The sequence below is a fragment of the Bos indicus x Bos taurus genome, chromosome 21 (genome assembly GCF_003369695.1).
Source record: "Bos indicus x Bos taurus breed Angus x Brahman F1 hybrid chromosome 21, Bos_hybrid_MaternalHap_v2.0, whole genome shotgun sequence".
NCBI lineage: Eukaryota > Metazoa > Chordata > Mammalia > Artiodactyla > Bovidae > Bos > Bos indicus x Bos taurus.
In genome coordinates this window covers 16,263,452-16,277,425 of record NC_040096.1, presented here as the reverse complement: position 1 = coordinate 16,277,425, position 13,974 = coordinate 16,263,452, and the positions used below count along the sequence as shown (strand labels likewise).

Here is a 13,974-nt window from a genome sequence, read left to right as displayed (position 1 = left end):
AGGAATTGAACCGGTGTCTTCTGCACTGGCAGGTGGATTCTTTACCAATGGGTCACTAGAGAAGCCTGGACACCACCTTTATTACCTCATCTAACCCTAATCACCTCCCAAAGGCTCCATCTCCAAACACCGTCACATTGTGGGGAGAGGGCTTCAATACAGGAATTTCAGGGTGGACACAAACATTCAATCCACAGCATTAAATACATAAGCAGATAATACAAGTCACATCATCTTTTGCCAGGAGACAGCAATTTATCATTTGTGACCCATAGGAATTCCCACACCATCCAAAGCCTTCTTTCTTGGATCAGTCGCTCTAAAACCAGGTAGACATGCTAACAGTGGACAAAGCTCTTGGTTGTGATACTAAGTCAAATACATACCCTTGGTTGTTCCTCAGTCATCATGGATTCACAAAGGATGAGCAGGATCTTTTGATGTATCATTTTAGTGATTTCTCTTTCTCATTCTGGTCGGTTGCCCTATGTGTAGGTAACCTATAATGGGAGCCTACAGTATGTCAGCAAGGATTTTATCATCTCATCTGATCTCACAATAATCCTCAGAGTATCGATTATTACCCCCACCCTACTTTATATGTGAGAAACTGAATCTCATCAAAACTTATGTAGAGCAAGGAACCATTCACTGGGGAGTCCAGATTTGAACCCAGGTCTGTCTGAGTCTAGTGTGTTAGTTGCTCAACTGTGTCCGACTCTTTGCAACCCCATGGACTGTAGCCCCCAGGCTCCTCTCTCCATAGGATTCTCCAGTGGAGTGGGTTGCCATGCCCTTCTCCAGGGGATCTTCCCGACCCAGGGATGGAATGCAGGTCTCTTGTACTGCAGGAGAATTCTTTACCATCTGAGCCACCAGGGAAGCCCAAGGGAGACTTTAATGAATAAAATAGACTAAAAAGAATCCACTTTTATGACTTACATTCTAGTTATGGAAGACAGACAACAAAGAAAACAAGTAAAATAAGTAGTGTATTGCATGGTGAAAACTTAAAAACAGAACAGGGAGGGGGACAAGGTTACTGGGTTGGATGAAGTCATAATCGAAATGACTAGTCAGGAAAGGCCTTACTGAGGAGACAGTTAAGCAAAGATATGAAAAAGATTCAGTTCTATCACACTGTCATTAACTCTGAGGCCCCCAAAACTCAAGGGAGAGGGACTTTTTTTCCCCTGAGAGGGACTTCTGTTTTTAAAAGACATTGTGTCAGGACTTTTTCTCTTGCGAGTAATACAAAAATATATTCAAACTGACTTAAGCAAAAAAGTGGGAATTTATTAGCTCAGGAAATTGAAAAGTCAAGGTCAGCTTTAAGGGTCAAACAATGTCGTTAGGACGCAACCCGTAGGGTGCAACCGCAAAGCAAGGTCATTAGGACCTTCTTCATTTGTATCTGTCTTACTCTGTTCGAGCTGCTATAACAGAAATATTGATGCCATAGACTGGGTGGCTTATTTTGTTTAGTTTATTTTTGGTTGTGGTGGGTATTCACTGTTGCTCATGGGCTTTTCTCTAGTTGTGGTAAGCTTGTTTCGGTGCTCAGGCTTCTCATCTTGGTGGCTCCTCTTGCTGTGGAGTGCAGGCTCCTCTAGGCACTCAGGCTTCAGTTAGCTGGAGCACACAGGCTCAGAGGTTGTGGCACACGGGCTTAGTTGCTCCACGGCACGTGGAATCTTCCTGGACCGGGGATCGAACCAATGTCCCCGGTATTGGCAGGTGGATTCTTATCTGCACTACCAGGGAAGTCCACCTGGGTGGCTTAAACAGCAGACATTCAGTTCTCTCAGTTCTGGAGGCTTAGAAGTCTGAGATCAAGGTGCTGGCAGGTCAGTGTCTGATGCGAGCTGGCTTCCTGCTTCATAGATGGTTGTCTTCTCACCGTGTCCTCACACGGCAAAAGGAGCAAAAGAGCTCTCTGGAGTCTCTTTCATAAAGGCATTGAGCCTTACCCATTGATGAGGGCTCCTAAACGTCTCCCAAAGGCCCCATTAACTGATACCGTCACACTGGGGTTAGGATTTCAATATACGAGTTTGGCACAGGAGTGCAACCATTCAGTCCACAGCAGTATCTCTGCTTTCCTCTGTGGTGATTTTTTTTTTAATAGTAGAGCTATATATATATGAATATGTACATATATGGTTTAGCTCTACTATATATATATAGTTGCCTTGAGGCATGTGTGATCCTAGTTCCCAGACCAGGGATCGAGTCCCCTGCATTGGGATCATGGAGTCTTAACTAATGGACCACCAGGGAAGCCCCTCCTCTGTGGTGACTTCATTCTCTAGCTCTGCACAGAGGAAAACTGGCTGCTCTCAATTCTAAGTCAACATCCTGCCAGGTGAAAACCCAGAAGGAAAGAGAGGGTCTCCTACCTACAGCACAAGCAAAAGTCTCATTGGGTATCATAGGTTGCAGGCTCATCTGGACATATAACTGTGATCCAGAAGAGAACACAACGCTCTGATTCGCCGGGCCTGGTCACCTGCCTGCCCCTGGTGTCCTTGGGAGAGTCAGCTTACTGACAGCAGGGAAGGGCGGGGCTCAGAGGAAACCTGGGGTGTTTCAGGAAGGAAATGAATGACTGCTAAGCAGAGAATGCAATAAGTATTCGCTATATCTCTGATTTTAAAATGATTTGTGTTATTCCATTGTGTGCAATGTTGATCCAGTGAACTCCATGTCCAAAGGATGGTTCGGAAGAGATTTCTCCCCAAGAGATGGCCTGTGGATAGCTGTTTAAACTTATCCAGTGGGACTGGTGGTTTCTGGGGTCTCTTGCCACCATACAGATGTATGGGCAGCACACTCATGGGCAGTCAGCCCCTGGAAGATGGCTGGCTGTGTGGTTTTGGCTTGGGACCGCATGCATTTCCTCTTGTGGTCTTCAGAGAGCCACATTATCATAATAAGTGCCTGACATCATCAATGTCACCAGTCTGTGGCTTTCAGAGTTTTATTCCACTTACATGGAATACCACGTTACTGATTGGGCCTGACAACCTGCCAAAATCTCAGTCCTAAATTCTGAAAACAGAGCCTACTACTTTATTTTTTCTTATAATTATTATTTTTAAAATGTATTTATTTGTTTTTGGCTGTGATGGGTCTTCGTTGCTTTGCGTGGACTTTCTGGAGTTGCGGCGAGTAGGGGTTACTCCTCACTGCGGTGTGCAGGCTTCTCGTTGCAATGGTGTCTCTCATTGTGGACCACGGGCTCTAGGGCGCGGTCTCAGCAATTGTGATGCATGGGCTTAGTTGCCTCGAGGCATGTGGGATGTGCCCTCCCAGACCAGGGATTGAACCTATATTGCCTGCATTGGCAAGTGGATTCTTAACCACCAGACCCCTAGCGAAGTCCCAGAGCCCATTACTTTAGTAGAGCATCACTGTTTTCCTGGAAGTTCCATGTCTGTGCTTTGGGTTAGATGGTCCTAACCCCCTGGACCTTAACACACACTTGTGGGGGTAATCAAGGCAAGTCATGTGACTTCCTGAGCTTGGGTTTTCTTATTTGCACAATGAGGTGACTAGGAAGGGTAAATGTGTATAAAGAAGCTGGGGCTGGCATAGTGCTCATTTTGGCAGCACATATACTAAGACTGGAATGATACAGAGAAGATTAGCGTGGCCTCTGCACAAGGATGACATGCAAATTTCAACCTTGAACTTTGAACATGTGAAGCATTCCATGTTTTCGCTTTGTGGTGATCTGAATGGGAAGGCAGTGCAAAGGGGAGGGGATACATGGAAACGTATTACCGAGTCTAAGCTGGCAGCGCTTGCCCCAGAGAGGCCAGTAAATCCAAGGATGAGGTGTTGAGGCAAGGAATACGACTTTATTTGGAAAGCCAACTGACTGAGAAGATGGCAGAGTAATGTCTCAAAATAATCAGCTCAGACAGTAAAGTGTCTGCCTACAATGCGGAAGATCCGGGTTCGATCCCTGGGTGGGGAAGATCCTCTGGAGAAGGAAATGGCAAGCCACTCCAGTACTCTTGCCTGGAAAATGCTATGGACCAAGGAGCCTGGTAGGCTACAGTCCATGGGGTTGCAGAGAGTCGGATACGACTGACTTCACTTCACTTCACTTCAGGGTCCAGATGCCAGGTTCTTTCATGTATCAGAGATGGGGGGAGGTAAGAAAACAAAGTAAAAAATCCATTTACTCTAGCAAGTACTTCTAGAATGGCAAGCCTCAGGCAGGGGAAATATGTTCATTCCTTCCTTCCTGCCATCTATAGGTGGCCAGGGTTCTGAATGAAAGCATGTTAGCTTAACAGTCAGGCAAAGGGGCAGGATTCTCTGCAGCAGGCCGTTTTGTGTGAATATAACAACAAAAGCGGCCAAAGAAACAGATCTAGCATGAAAGAGTCAAAGTTGAATCTTCTCTGTTAAAAAAAAACAAACTTGAAATTGTAGGAATATCTTATGATCATGAAAGTAAAGAAGGAATTCTCAAACAAGATACAAAAAGTTTAAATCATAATGGAAAAGACTGATGGATTCAACGATATTAAACTAAAAAACTTCATCAAATAGCATTTTGAAAAAATGAACAGCTAAGACACCAAAGAGGCTTCCCTGGTGGCTCAGCGATAAAGAATCCATCTGCCAATGCAGGAGATGCAGGTTCGATCTCTGGCTCAGGAAGATCCCCTCGAGTAGGAAATGGCAATCCACTCCAGTTTTCTTGTTTGGAAAATTTCATAGACAGAGGAGCCTGGTAGCCTACAGTCCATGGTGTCGCAAAGAGTTGGACACAACTGAGCAACTGAACAACAAGATTATCAAAGAAGAAAAAGAAGCAGCTAGCATATGGCCTGGCACACAGTGGAGTCTCAGAAAAACTTTTTCGTCTTCCCTACTCCCTTTTATCAGGAGGCCATTATCATTCTCCCTCGGAGTCGATGTTATGCAACTTACAGATAAGCCTGTCAATGAAGAGGAATGAGCAGGTCGGGCAAGTCAGCCCTGGGGCGTAGCTGGGGGCTGTGCAGTTGAGTAGAAGACGATAGGGTTTGGAATTAGATTGGGCTTTGAATCCAGAAGGCCTTGGGAAAATAACTTAAATATCTCAGAGTCATTTTTCTCATCTCCAAAATGAGAAAAACATTTATTGCTCTTTATGGCTGTCGTGAGAATAACTGAAATAATGTGTGTGAGAACCTGGCACAGAGGTCTTCAGTAAGTCTTAATTCTGTTTGTTTTTGAAAGCCACTAATGCTTAAGTGAAATCTGATTAGCAATCAAGAAACTCACACGAAATGCCCAGAGAGAATTATCTATTTTTCTATAGACTGGAAAGCCCAGACCTTTCCCCTATTTGCTTGTGTGATGTTTTTCGTTATTTTGGAGGCTGGGCCAGAGGAAATAAAAGGTGGCCAGGCAATCTGTCATGTGTGAAGAGAATGCTATGTGTCAGGGGTGGGAAACCAAGTAAATAAAAGATAAGATCCTTGCCCTTGAGAAGCTTCTGACTTAAGAGAAATAAAACATGCAAAAGAAGCAATTTTAAAAACTCGTGAACAAAAAATAATAGCCTGTTTGCCAAATGCCAAGATAGAATGAAGGTGTGACCAGAGCTGGGTGTGAAAAGTCAGGGAGATTTTTTTTGCCTTTTATTTTTTCCCTAAAAAAAATGTATTTATTTGGCTTCACGGGATCTTTAATTGTGGCACGTGGGATCTAGTTCTCTGACGAGGGATGGAACCCTGGTGCCCTGAATCGGGAGTGTGGAGTCTTAGCTACTGGACCATTAGGGAAGACCAGGGAAGTTTCTAAAGACAGAGATTAGCAGGGAGAAAGGGCCCCAGCAGAAGCCTAGAGAAAGAATGAAACATCTCCTACATGTCCATTTACCTGCACAGAAGGAAAGATTGTATGGAGATAATGAGATAACAAGTCAAGAGGCTCTTAGGCAACTGAATGAGGTCAATTAAGTCAGTGTTTTGACCTGTTACTAGTGCTGGTAACCAAAACAAATCCAAACAGTCTCCCCAGACAGACTGGTTGGAAGAAGAGTTGAAACTCTCATCCATACAAGGTGGGGACCATCCCTGTAGTTTTATTGAAGTGTGAACTTTCTGGCGACTATTACAAGGGGGCAAGGTTACCTTTCTCTGGGTAGGGTTGCACTGAACAAGAGCTAGAAGTCTCTTCAGTCAATTCAGTCGCTCAGTCGTATCCGACCCTTTGTAACCCCATGGACTGCAGCACACCAAGCTTCCCTGTCCATCACCAACTCCCGAAGCTTGCTCAAACTCATGTCCATCGAGTCTGTGAGAAGTCTCTTAGGTGCTGTTATTTCAGCATAGAGCAAGTCATGGTGTGGCCTCTTGTTGGAGCTTAGGTCACTGGATTGTTACCCTCACAGTCCAGGATAGAGGATGCCGAAGACAAGGTTTCTATGTCTGGACACTGGTCTGCAGTTTCATTTTCCCAAGCCTGCCAAAGCTTCTGAATAGAACTTCCTCTCTGCTATTCTCTATAACTAGGTGACATCATGGCATGCTGGTTCTGGGCATATGGCTCTGTTTCTTACTGGCTGGGTAATTTAGACTTCTAACAATAGGAACCTTGATGCTGGGGAAGATTGAAGGCAGGAGGAGAAGGGGATGATGATAGAGGATGAGATAGTTAGATGACATCACCGACTCACTGGACATGAGCTTGAGCAAACTCCGGGAGATAGTGAAGGACAGGGAGGCCTGGCATGGTGCAGTCCATGGGGTTGCAGACAGTCGGACACGACTGAGTGACTGGACAGCAACAACAGTAGGGATGATCTAATTACATGCAAAGGTTGAAGATACTATTGATTTGGTTCCAGACTGCAGCAATAAAGCGAATATTGCAATAAAGCGAGTCATATGAAATTCTGTTTCCCAGTGCATATAAAAGTTACGTTAACACTAGATTGCAGCCTGTTAGTGTGCAACAGCATTATGACTAAAAAGAAACACATTCCTTAATTAAAAAATTGTTATTTTTTAATCGCTGTCACGGATCTCCTAAATTAATCCTTTAATATTCTTTTTTTTTCTTGAATATTCTTATATTTTTATTCTTGTTTCCATTTCTACATTTTAATTACATTTTGGGGGTGATTTCCTTTTTTTCTCTGTGTGTGTGTGTTCAGTCTCTCAGTCATGTCTGACTTTTTTGTGACCCCATGGACTGTAGCCTGCCAGGTTCCCCTGTCCATAGAATTTCCCAGGCAAGAATACTGGAGTGGGTTGCCATTCTCTTCTTCAGGGGATCTTCCTGACCCAGAGATCAAACCGGCATCTCCTGCACCGCATGTGGATTCTTTACCACTGAGCCACCAGAGAAGCACTAAATTAAGATACTTAATTGCTAAAAAATGCTAACTATCATCTGAACCTTCAGCAAGTCATAAGTTTTTGTAATAGTAACAGGAAAGATCACAGATCACATAACAAACATAATTACAATGAAAAATTTTGAAATATTACAAGAATTACCAAAATGGGCCACAGTGACATGAAGTGAACAAATGCTGTTGGAAAAATGGTGCCAGTAGCCTTGCTTGATGCAGGGCTGCTGTAAACCTTCAGTCTGTAAAGAACGCAGTATCTACATATGAAGTGCAGTAAAGTGAGGGGCAATAAACGAGGCATGCCCGTCATGTAATTCTCTTCTATGACTGCCGGGCAGTAAGTAATTTAAAAGGCTTAGCCCAGTGTCTGAAACACAGTAATCACTTAACTAAAGAGTTATTTTTTAAATTATCTTAGACTAGTTTAGCGTTTGGTGAAGTTGGCATACTGCTTTTCTCTAGAGCACAAAGGACAGATTTATCTTGCCCAGAATGGACTTGAATTTAGGTTAAATCCAGGTATGATTCAGGGACTTCCCAGGTGGCGCTAGGAGTAAAGAACTGGTCTTCCATAAAGGAGACATATAAGACTCGGATTTGATCCCTGGCCCAGGAAGATGCCCTGAAGAAGGAAATGGCAGCCCTAATCCCGTGGACAGAGGAGCCTGGCGGGCTACAGTCCATGGGGTCGCACAGAGTTGGACACAACTGAAGCGACTTAGCACGCACACACAGGAACTGCACTGTGTTTGTTAACCTTCAGTACGACAGATCAGGTACCACTGGAGATGGAAGGACTCCACACTGGCCTTATCACTCAATGAATTTGTGTCTTGGAGGTTATTTTACCTCCTGCTTCATTCTCCTTAATTGGCAATTGTAGTTATCAAACTCTTGTGAAGATTAACTGGGATGAATGGAACACATCTGGCTTAGAGAAGTACTTGAATTTATTTTTTCCTGTTCTTCAGTTAAATAAAAGTTAAACTGGGATCTTGAGCACTGTCAGCAACTCTTGGTGGTCTTCTCCAGCTCCTTTACGGTCTAGGACAGTTTGGAAGAAATTACGAAGAAGAAAAAGCCTGCTTGGTAAGGAGAAACACTGAGTGGGTGAATATATTTGATGCTTGATGCAATTCCAATGAGTGTAATGACTGGAAGTTTTTCTAGACAGATGATGACATCATGTAGCCTACTTAGGTAGCAGGTTTCAGAATGAATTGCCTTGGCAGCGTTCCTAGGTTGTTTAGATAAAAGAGTGCGTTTAGAACCTAGATCCACCCTATCTCTGGACCACAGCTAGCAAACGGAAGCAGCTGGATTCTCGAGGTTTCTGCTCTAGGAGGTTGAGAGGATGTGGTTCTGTCGCCCTGGGCTGGGAGTGAAGATGTCGCATTCTGGTCCCACTCACTGCTTGCCCATGGGTGTGCCACTTCACCCTGGGGTTTCAGCTTCCAATTAATGTTCTCCAAATTCCTTCCAACTTCTAGTATCTTGTAATTTCACGAACGTGTGAGTTGTTTCCTGGCTGCAGGATATGGTCTTAATGGACCCAGGCAATACCAAAATGAAATTGCCTCATTCCTTTATGAAATTTCTCTGACTTTCTAAAAGGGGCAGGAAAGAGTTCTGTGAAAGTAACAATGAGGATGAGCAAATACATCACTAAATTCAGGATGCAGAGTCTGGCCTTTAATGACTTGGAGGTGATGTCCTGTGATGCCTCCAACGCTCTTGCCCCACCGCGATCTGACTCTTCTTGGTTGGGAAAGATCATTTTAAATCTCTAGCTGAAATTGTTCTCTTACATTCAGAGCTGATTTTCACCATGTCATTTCACAGCGGCTTCCCTCTGCTCTCAAACATCCAGCTGGGAGAGTCTACGACCTCTTTCCACTTGTTACTGTGGATGGATGCGTCAGAGCGAGTCGAGTCATGGGGAAAGCATGAACTCTCCTACGTGCTCCCCGATCAGGTCCCCTCAGGGCTATTTTCTCTGGAACCAAGCTCAGTCACTTGCCAAACTCTCCAAACAGAGATGTCTCTAGAGTTTTATGAGGTCTCTTTGTTCCCAGGTGAAGCTCTTTGCTGTGTTTATAAAACTGATAGAAAGCTTCTTCTGCGAGAAGCCATCCACTGAAGGGTGAGAACCGGCCACCCAGAATATGACTGGGAATTTTCTAGCACAAATATAATCAGCCATTTTTACATTTTTAAAGCACATGGCCATTGATAAAGCCCCTTCACATGTCTTGCATGACCTTCTTGGCTTCATGATATCTCTACTTGGTAGGTATTAGTAAACCCATTTAGCAGAGGAGGAAAGTGAACTTTAGGGAGAATACATTTTGCTCAAAGTCAAAATGGAGTGGATCTGGGACTGTAGAGCCAGCCTTCTGATCCATGAACAAAGCAGCACCAGGAAGTCAACTCAAGTCCACATCCCCACAGGAAGAATCTAGGAACACCTCAGTTCATGATCTCATGACTCATGGGCGCAATTTGTTTGCCAATACCATTTTTATGGTAGTTTAGTCATTTTCCTGACAATCTATGTCTCATGCAGATCTAAATTAAGTAGATAAGATACTGGGACTGCTCGTAAGAAGACTGCATTCCAGAGAAACAATTCAAATGGGAGAACAAGCTGAATTTTGTTTTCTGTTTCAAGTGAAGGCAGAATAAATGACAGGAGACTAAAAAAAAAAAGAAAGTTCCTATAGGAGAAGTTGTTCCACTACGGCAAGGGAAATCATCAGTACATTCTTTCACTCATCAAATATTAACTAGGCATCTACTATGTGTCTAGCTCTGTACTAGCAGCTGGGAATACAATGAAATGTGACTTAGTTCCCACATGAAGTAGCTGATAGTGCCATGGGGAGACAGAAGTCAATCAGACACTGCAAATAGCTGGGATAAAGATCCCAGGAGAGATATATATGTGGAGGTTATGGTACACCAAGACAGAGAGGCCTGACAGCGCAGGTAATGTGACCCAAATTGTAAAGGATTAATAAAATCTTGCCAACTAAATAAGGGGCAAATTATCATTTCAGAAGATCTTCATTAAGGGACTTCCCTGGCGGTCCTGTGGCTAAGACTCCGAGCTCCCAAAGCAGGGGGCTCAGGTTTGATTCCTGGTCAGGGAACTAGATCCCACATGCTGCAACTAAGACTCAGTGCAGCCAAATAATTTTAAAAAATCATCCTAATTATCAGCACCTTCCCTGCTACCATATAGTTATACTTCCTCTATGCCAGACACTGCTGTAAACATTCTTTAGACATGAACTTATCTGATCCTTACAATAAACCACAAGGAAGTTTTGTGACTATCCCCTTTATTCAGATGGGAAAAGTGGACAGAGAGATTAAGTGACTTACCCAACATCATGCAGTCAGGAAGTGGCAGGGTCGGGATTCAAACCTGGGCCATCCAACTGCAGAGACCATGGGGATGCCTACAGTGGAAGGCCCCGCTGGTGCAGAGTTGAGCAGGTGTATGTAGGTGATTGCGTGAAGAACCGGGAGCCAGTCAGTGGAGCACAGAACACAAACTGTGTCTGCCTTTGTCGTCCTCCACCCTACTTTTCTTACCTCTCCTCCCATTTTCTCACTGTATTCTTTTTTAATTTTTTAAAAATGAATTAGCTAATTAATTTGGCTGTGTCAGGTTTTAGTTGCACAATCTTTCGTTGGAGTGTTTGGGCTTCTCTAGTTGTGGCACACGGGTTTAGTTGCATATGGGATCTTAGTTCCCCAACTGGGCATCAAACCAGAGTCCCCTGTATTGGAAGGCAGATTCTCAACCACTGGGCCACTAGGGAAGTCCCAGGCAGTACAATTTTAAGTGCACAGCTTTTGAACCCCACCAGCAATGCAGATTTAGGCAGTGCATCTGCAAAAATGCCAGCCCATGGTGACAACCCCTTAGAGACAGTTGTCCTCTCTTCTTTCCTCCTGACTCTTGCTGAACATCAAGACCTCACTCTCTGCAATCAAGGGTGGGTATTATGGGAAGGGCTGGTTCACTTCAGTTTCACCAGTTTTTGAAAAAGTGCCTGTGGAAGCTCTGGCAATCCCTGGCCTTGACTTCTTTCCCCCTTGTCCTGAGAAGCCAGTAAAACCACAGCTCATTTTCACAGCTCAGATGATCCAGACTAACAGATGCCTTCAGAAGAAAAGTGGTGCTGACCCTCTGCTTACTTCTCTTGAGTTCTTGCAGCCTTTTAGATTTAGGTCTGGAACTTTTTAAAAAATATTTTATCTGTTCTTTGATGGTTTTGTAGAGATGAAAAGAAAATTTATCCAGCATGCTTAGTTATTTTCAGTAGGAGGGTTCATCCAAATGACTAGTCCTTCAATTACAGGAAACTCAAAGTTCCAGGACTCACCCAACTTTCACAGCAACCCGATGATGCAGCTAACCTGATTTTTTCCAATGAGGCGCATGTGATTCAGGGAGTTTAAGTAGCTTGCAGAAGGTCACACAGCTAACAGATAATGGGGCCAAGATTCCAACCCAAGTTTCTCTAAACCGAGTCTTTACATTTCTCTCTCCACGTCTCACATTTACCACTCACTAGCTGTCTGACCTTGGGGAAGTCATTTTACTTTCCTGTTCTTAAATTTCTTCGTTTAGAAAGTGAAGACTGTATTGGCCTGGCCAAAAAGTTTGTTTGGGTTTTTCCATATCATCTTAGACGCATGAACTTTTTGGCCAACCCAATAAAATAATCTACATCAAAGATTGTGCAGATGTAGATTTCGGAAAGATTCAGAAAGAGAAAAACAACTATCATATCCTAACGCATACATATGGAATCTAGAAAAATGGTGCTGACGAACCTATTTGCAGGGCAGGAATAGAGACACAGCCATAGAGGACAGACTTTTGGACACAGCAGGGGAAGGAGAGGGTGGGACGAACTGAGAGAACAGCACTGGAAACGTACACATTGCCATGTGGAAGACAGAGAGCTAACAGGAAGGTGCTGTGCAATACAGGGAGCTCAACATGGTGCTCGACAACCTAGAGGGGTGGGATGTGGCAGGGGCTGGGGCGAGGTCAAGAGGGAGGGGCCATATGGATACTTACAACTGACGCATGCTGCCATGTGGCAGAAGCCAATTCAATGCTGTGGGCTTCCCTGATGGCTCAGATGGGAGAGAATCTGCCTGCAATGCAGGAGATCCAGGCTCAATCCCTGGGTCAGGAACGTCCCCTGGAGATGGGAATGGCTATCCACTCCAGTATTCTTGCCTGGAGAATTCCATGGACACAGGAGCCTGGGGGGCTACAGTCCATGGGGTTGCAAAGTTTTGGACACGACTGAGTGACTAACACACTTTAATTCAATAACATAAAGCAATTATCCTCCAATTAAAATATATTAAAAAAACAATTATGCAGATGAAATGACTTGATACATGGAAAGACTGACAGCTATGCCTTGCACACAGAAAGAATTTACTACATGTCTGTGGTTGATATTATTATTATAGTTCTCTAGGGAAGCTCTGCTTGTCTAGAATCTGGAAGTTGATGACTTGTTTAGAACAGAACACTTGTCAATCTCTTTCTCACATCCATAAATTCACCTTTTATGGGCTGCCTCTTGTGCACACAGCCTCCGATATAGTATATATTTAGGTCTTCTAGAGCTCTGGGCCAAGGCCATGGGTGTCTCTGCAAGTTCGAGTCCTATTTTCCAAAGGGAGGAGTTATTTCCTTTCTGGTCTCTAGGATAAGAGAGGAGGCCTGTCTGAGTAAATGTTTTGTAGTTACAGGATTTGTTGATCTCATTTCATAATTCGTTCTCCTGTTTTTGAAGTCTTCTTCCTTCCAGCCTCCAGACACACAGTGGATACGTTTGAAAACAGGGATTTACCATTGTGAAGGCTCTACTGTTAGGCCTTTCCTCTCTCAGACTACAGGACTCCTATAGCATTAGTCAGTTGTCTCTCTTTCTCTTTTTAAGCTTTAGCTACCTCTTCAGAGACTTCCAGACTCTCTCTGAAAAAAGGGAAACAAAATTTAGCTGAGTCAGAGTTATCCATGAAATGAACATCCATTGAGCACCTGCCATGAGTCAGGCACTCTATGTTGGCATTATGGAGGGGATGAGGGTAACCATAACACAGTCCTACGACAGGGAAAAAACATGTGAAAGTTGCTCAGTCGTGTCCGACTCTTTGCGACCCTGAATTCTCCAGGTCAGAATACTGGAGTGGGTAGCCTTTCCCTTCTCCAGTGGATCTTCCCAACCCAGGGATCGAACCCAGGTCTCCCGCATTGCAGGTGGAGTCTTTACCAGCTGAGCCACAAGGGAAGCCAAAGAATACTGGAGTGGGTAGCCTATCCCTTCTCCAGCGGATCTTCCCGACCCAGGAATCTAAATGGGGTCTCCTGCATTGCAGGCTCTGTGTTGGCATTGTGGAGGGGATGAGGGTAACCATAACACAGTCCTATGACAAGGGAAAAAGGGTATGGGGCCACAAATGATGTTTTATTTAACAACAGAAGATTGTCATAAAGCCATATTTAAGGACAAGGTACATTGAACAACTACTTGGGTTGGGTGCAAAGAACTCAGAGGGGTGAA

At 44.1% G+C, this 13,974-nt stretch overlaps 1 pseudogene; it reads left to right on the top strand.

Annotated features, from left to right (window-relative positions):
* The first annotated feature begins 3,596 nt into the window (after positions 1-3,596).
* Positions 3,597-3,697, top strand: LOC113880248 (annotated as a pseudogene).
* Positions 3,698-13,974: the final 10,277 nt, after the last annotated feature.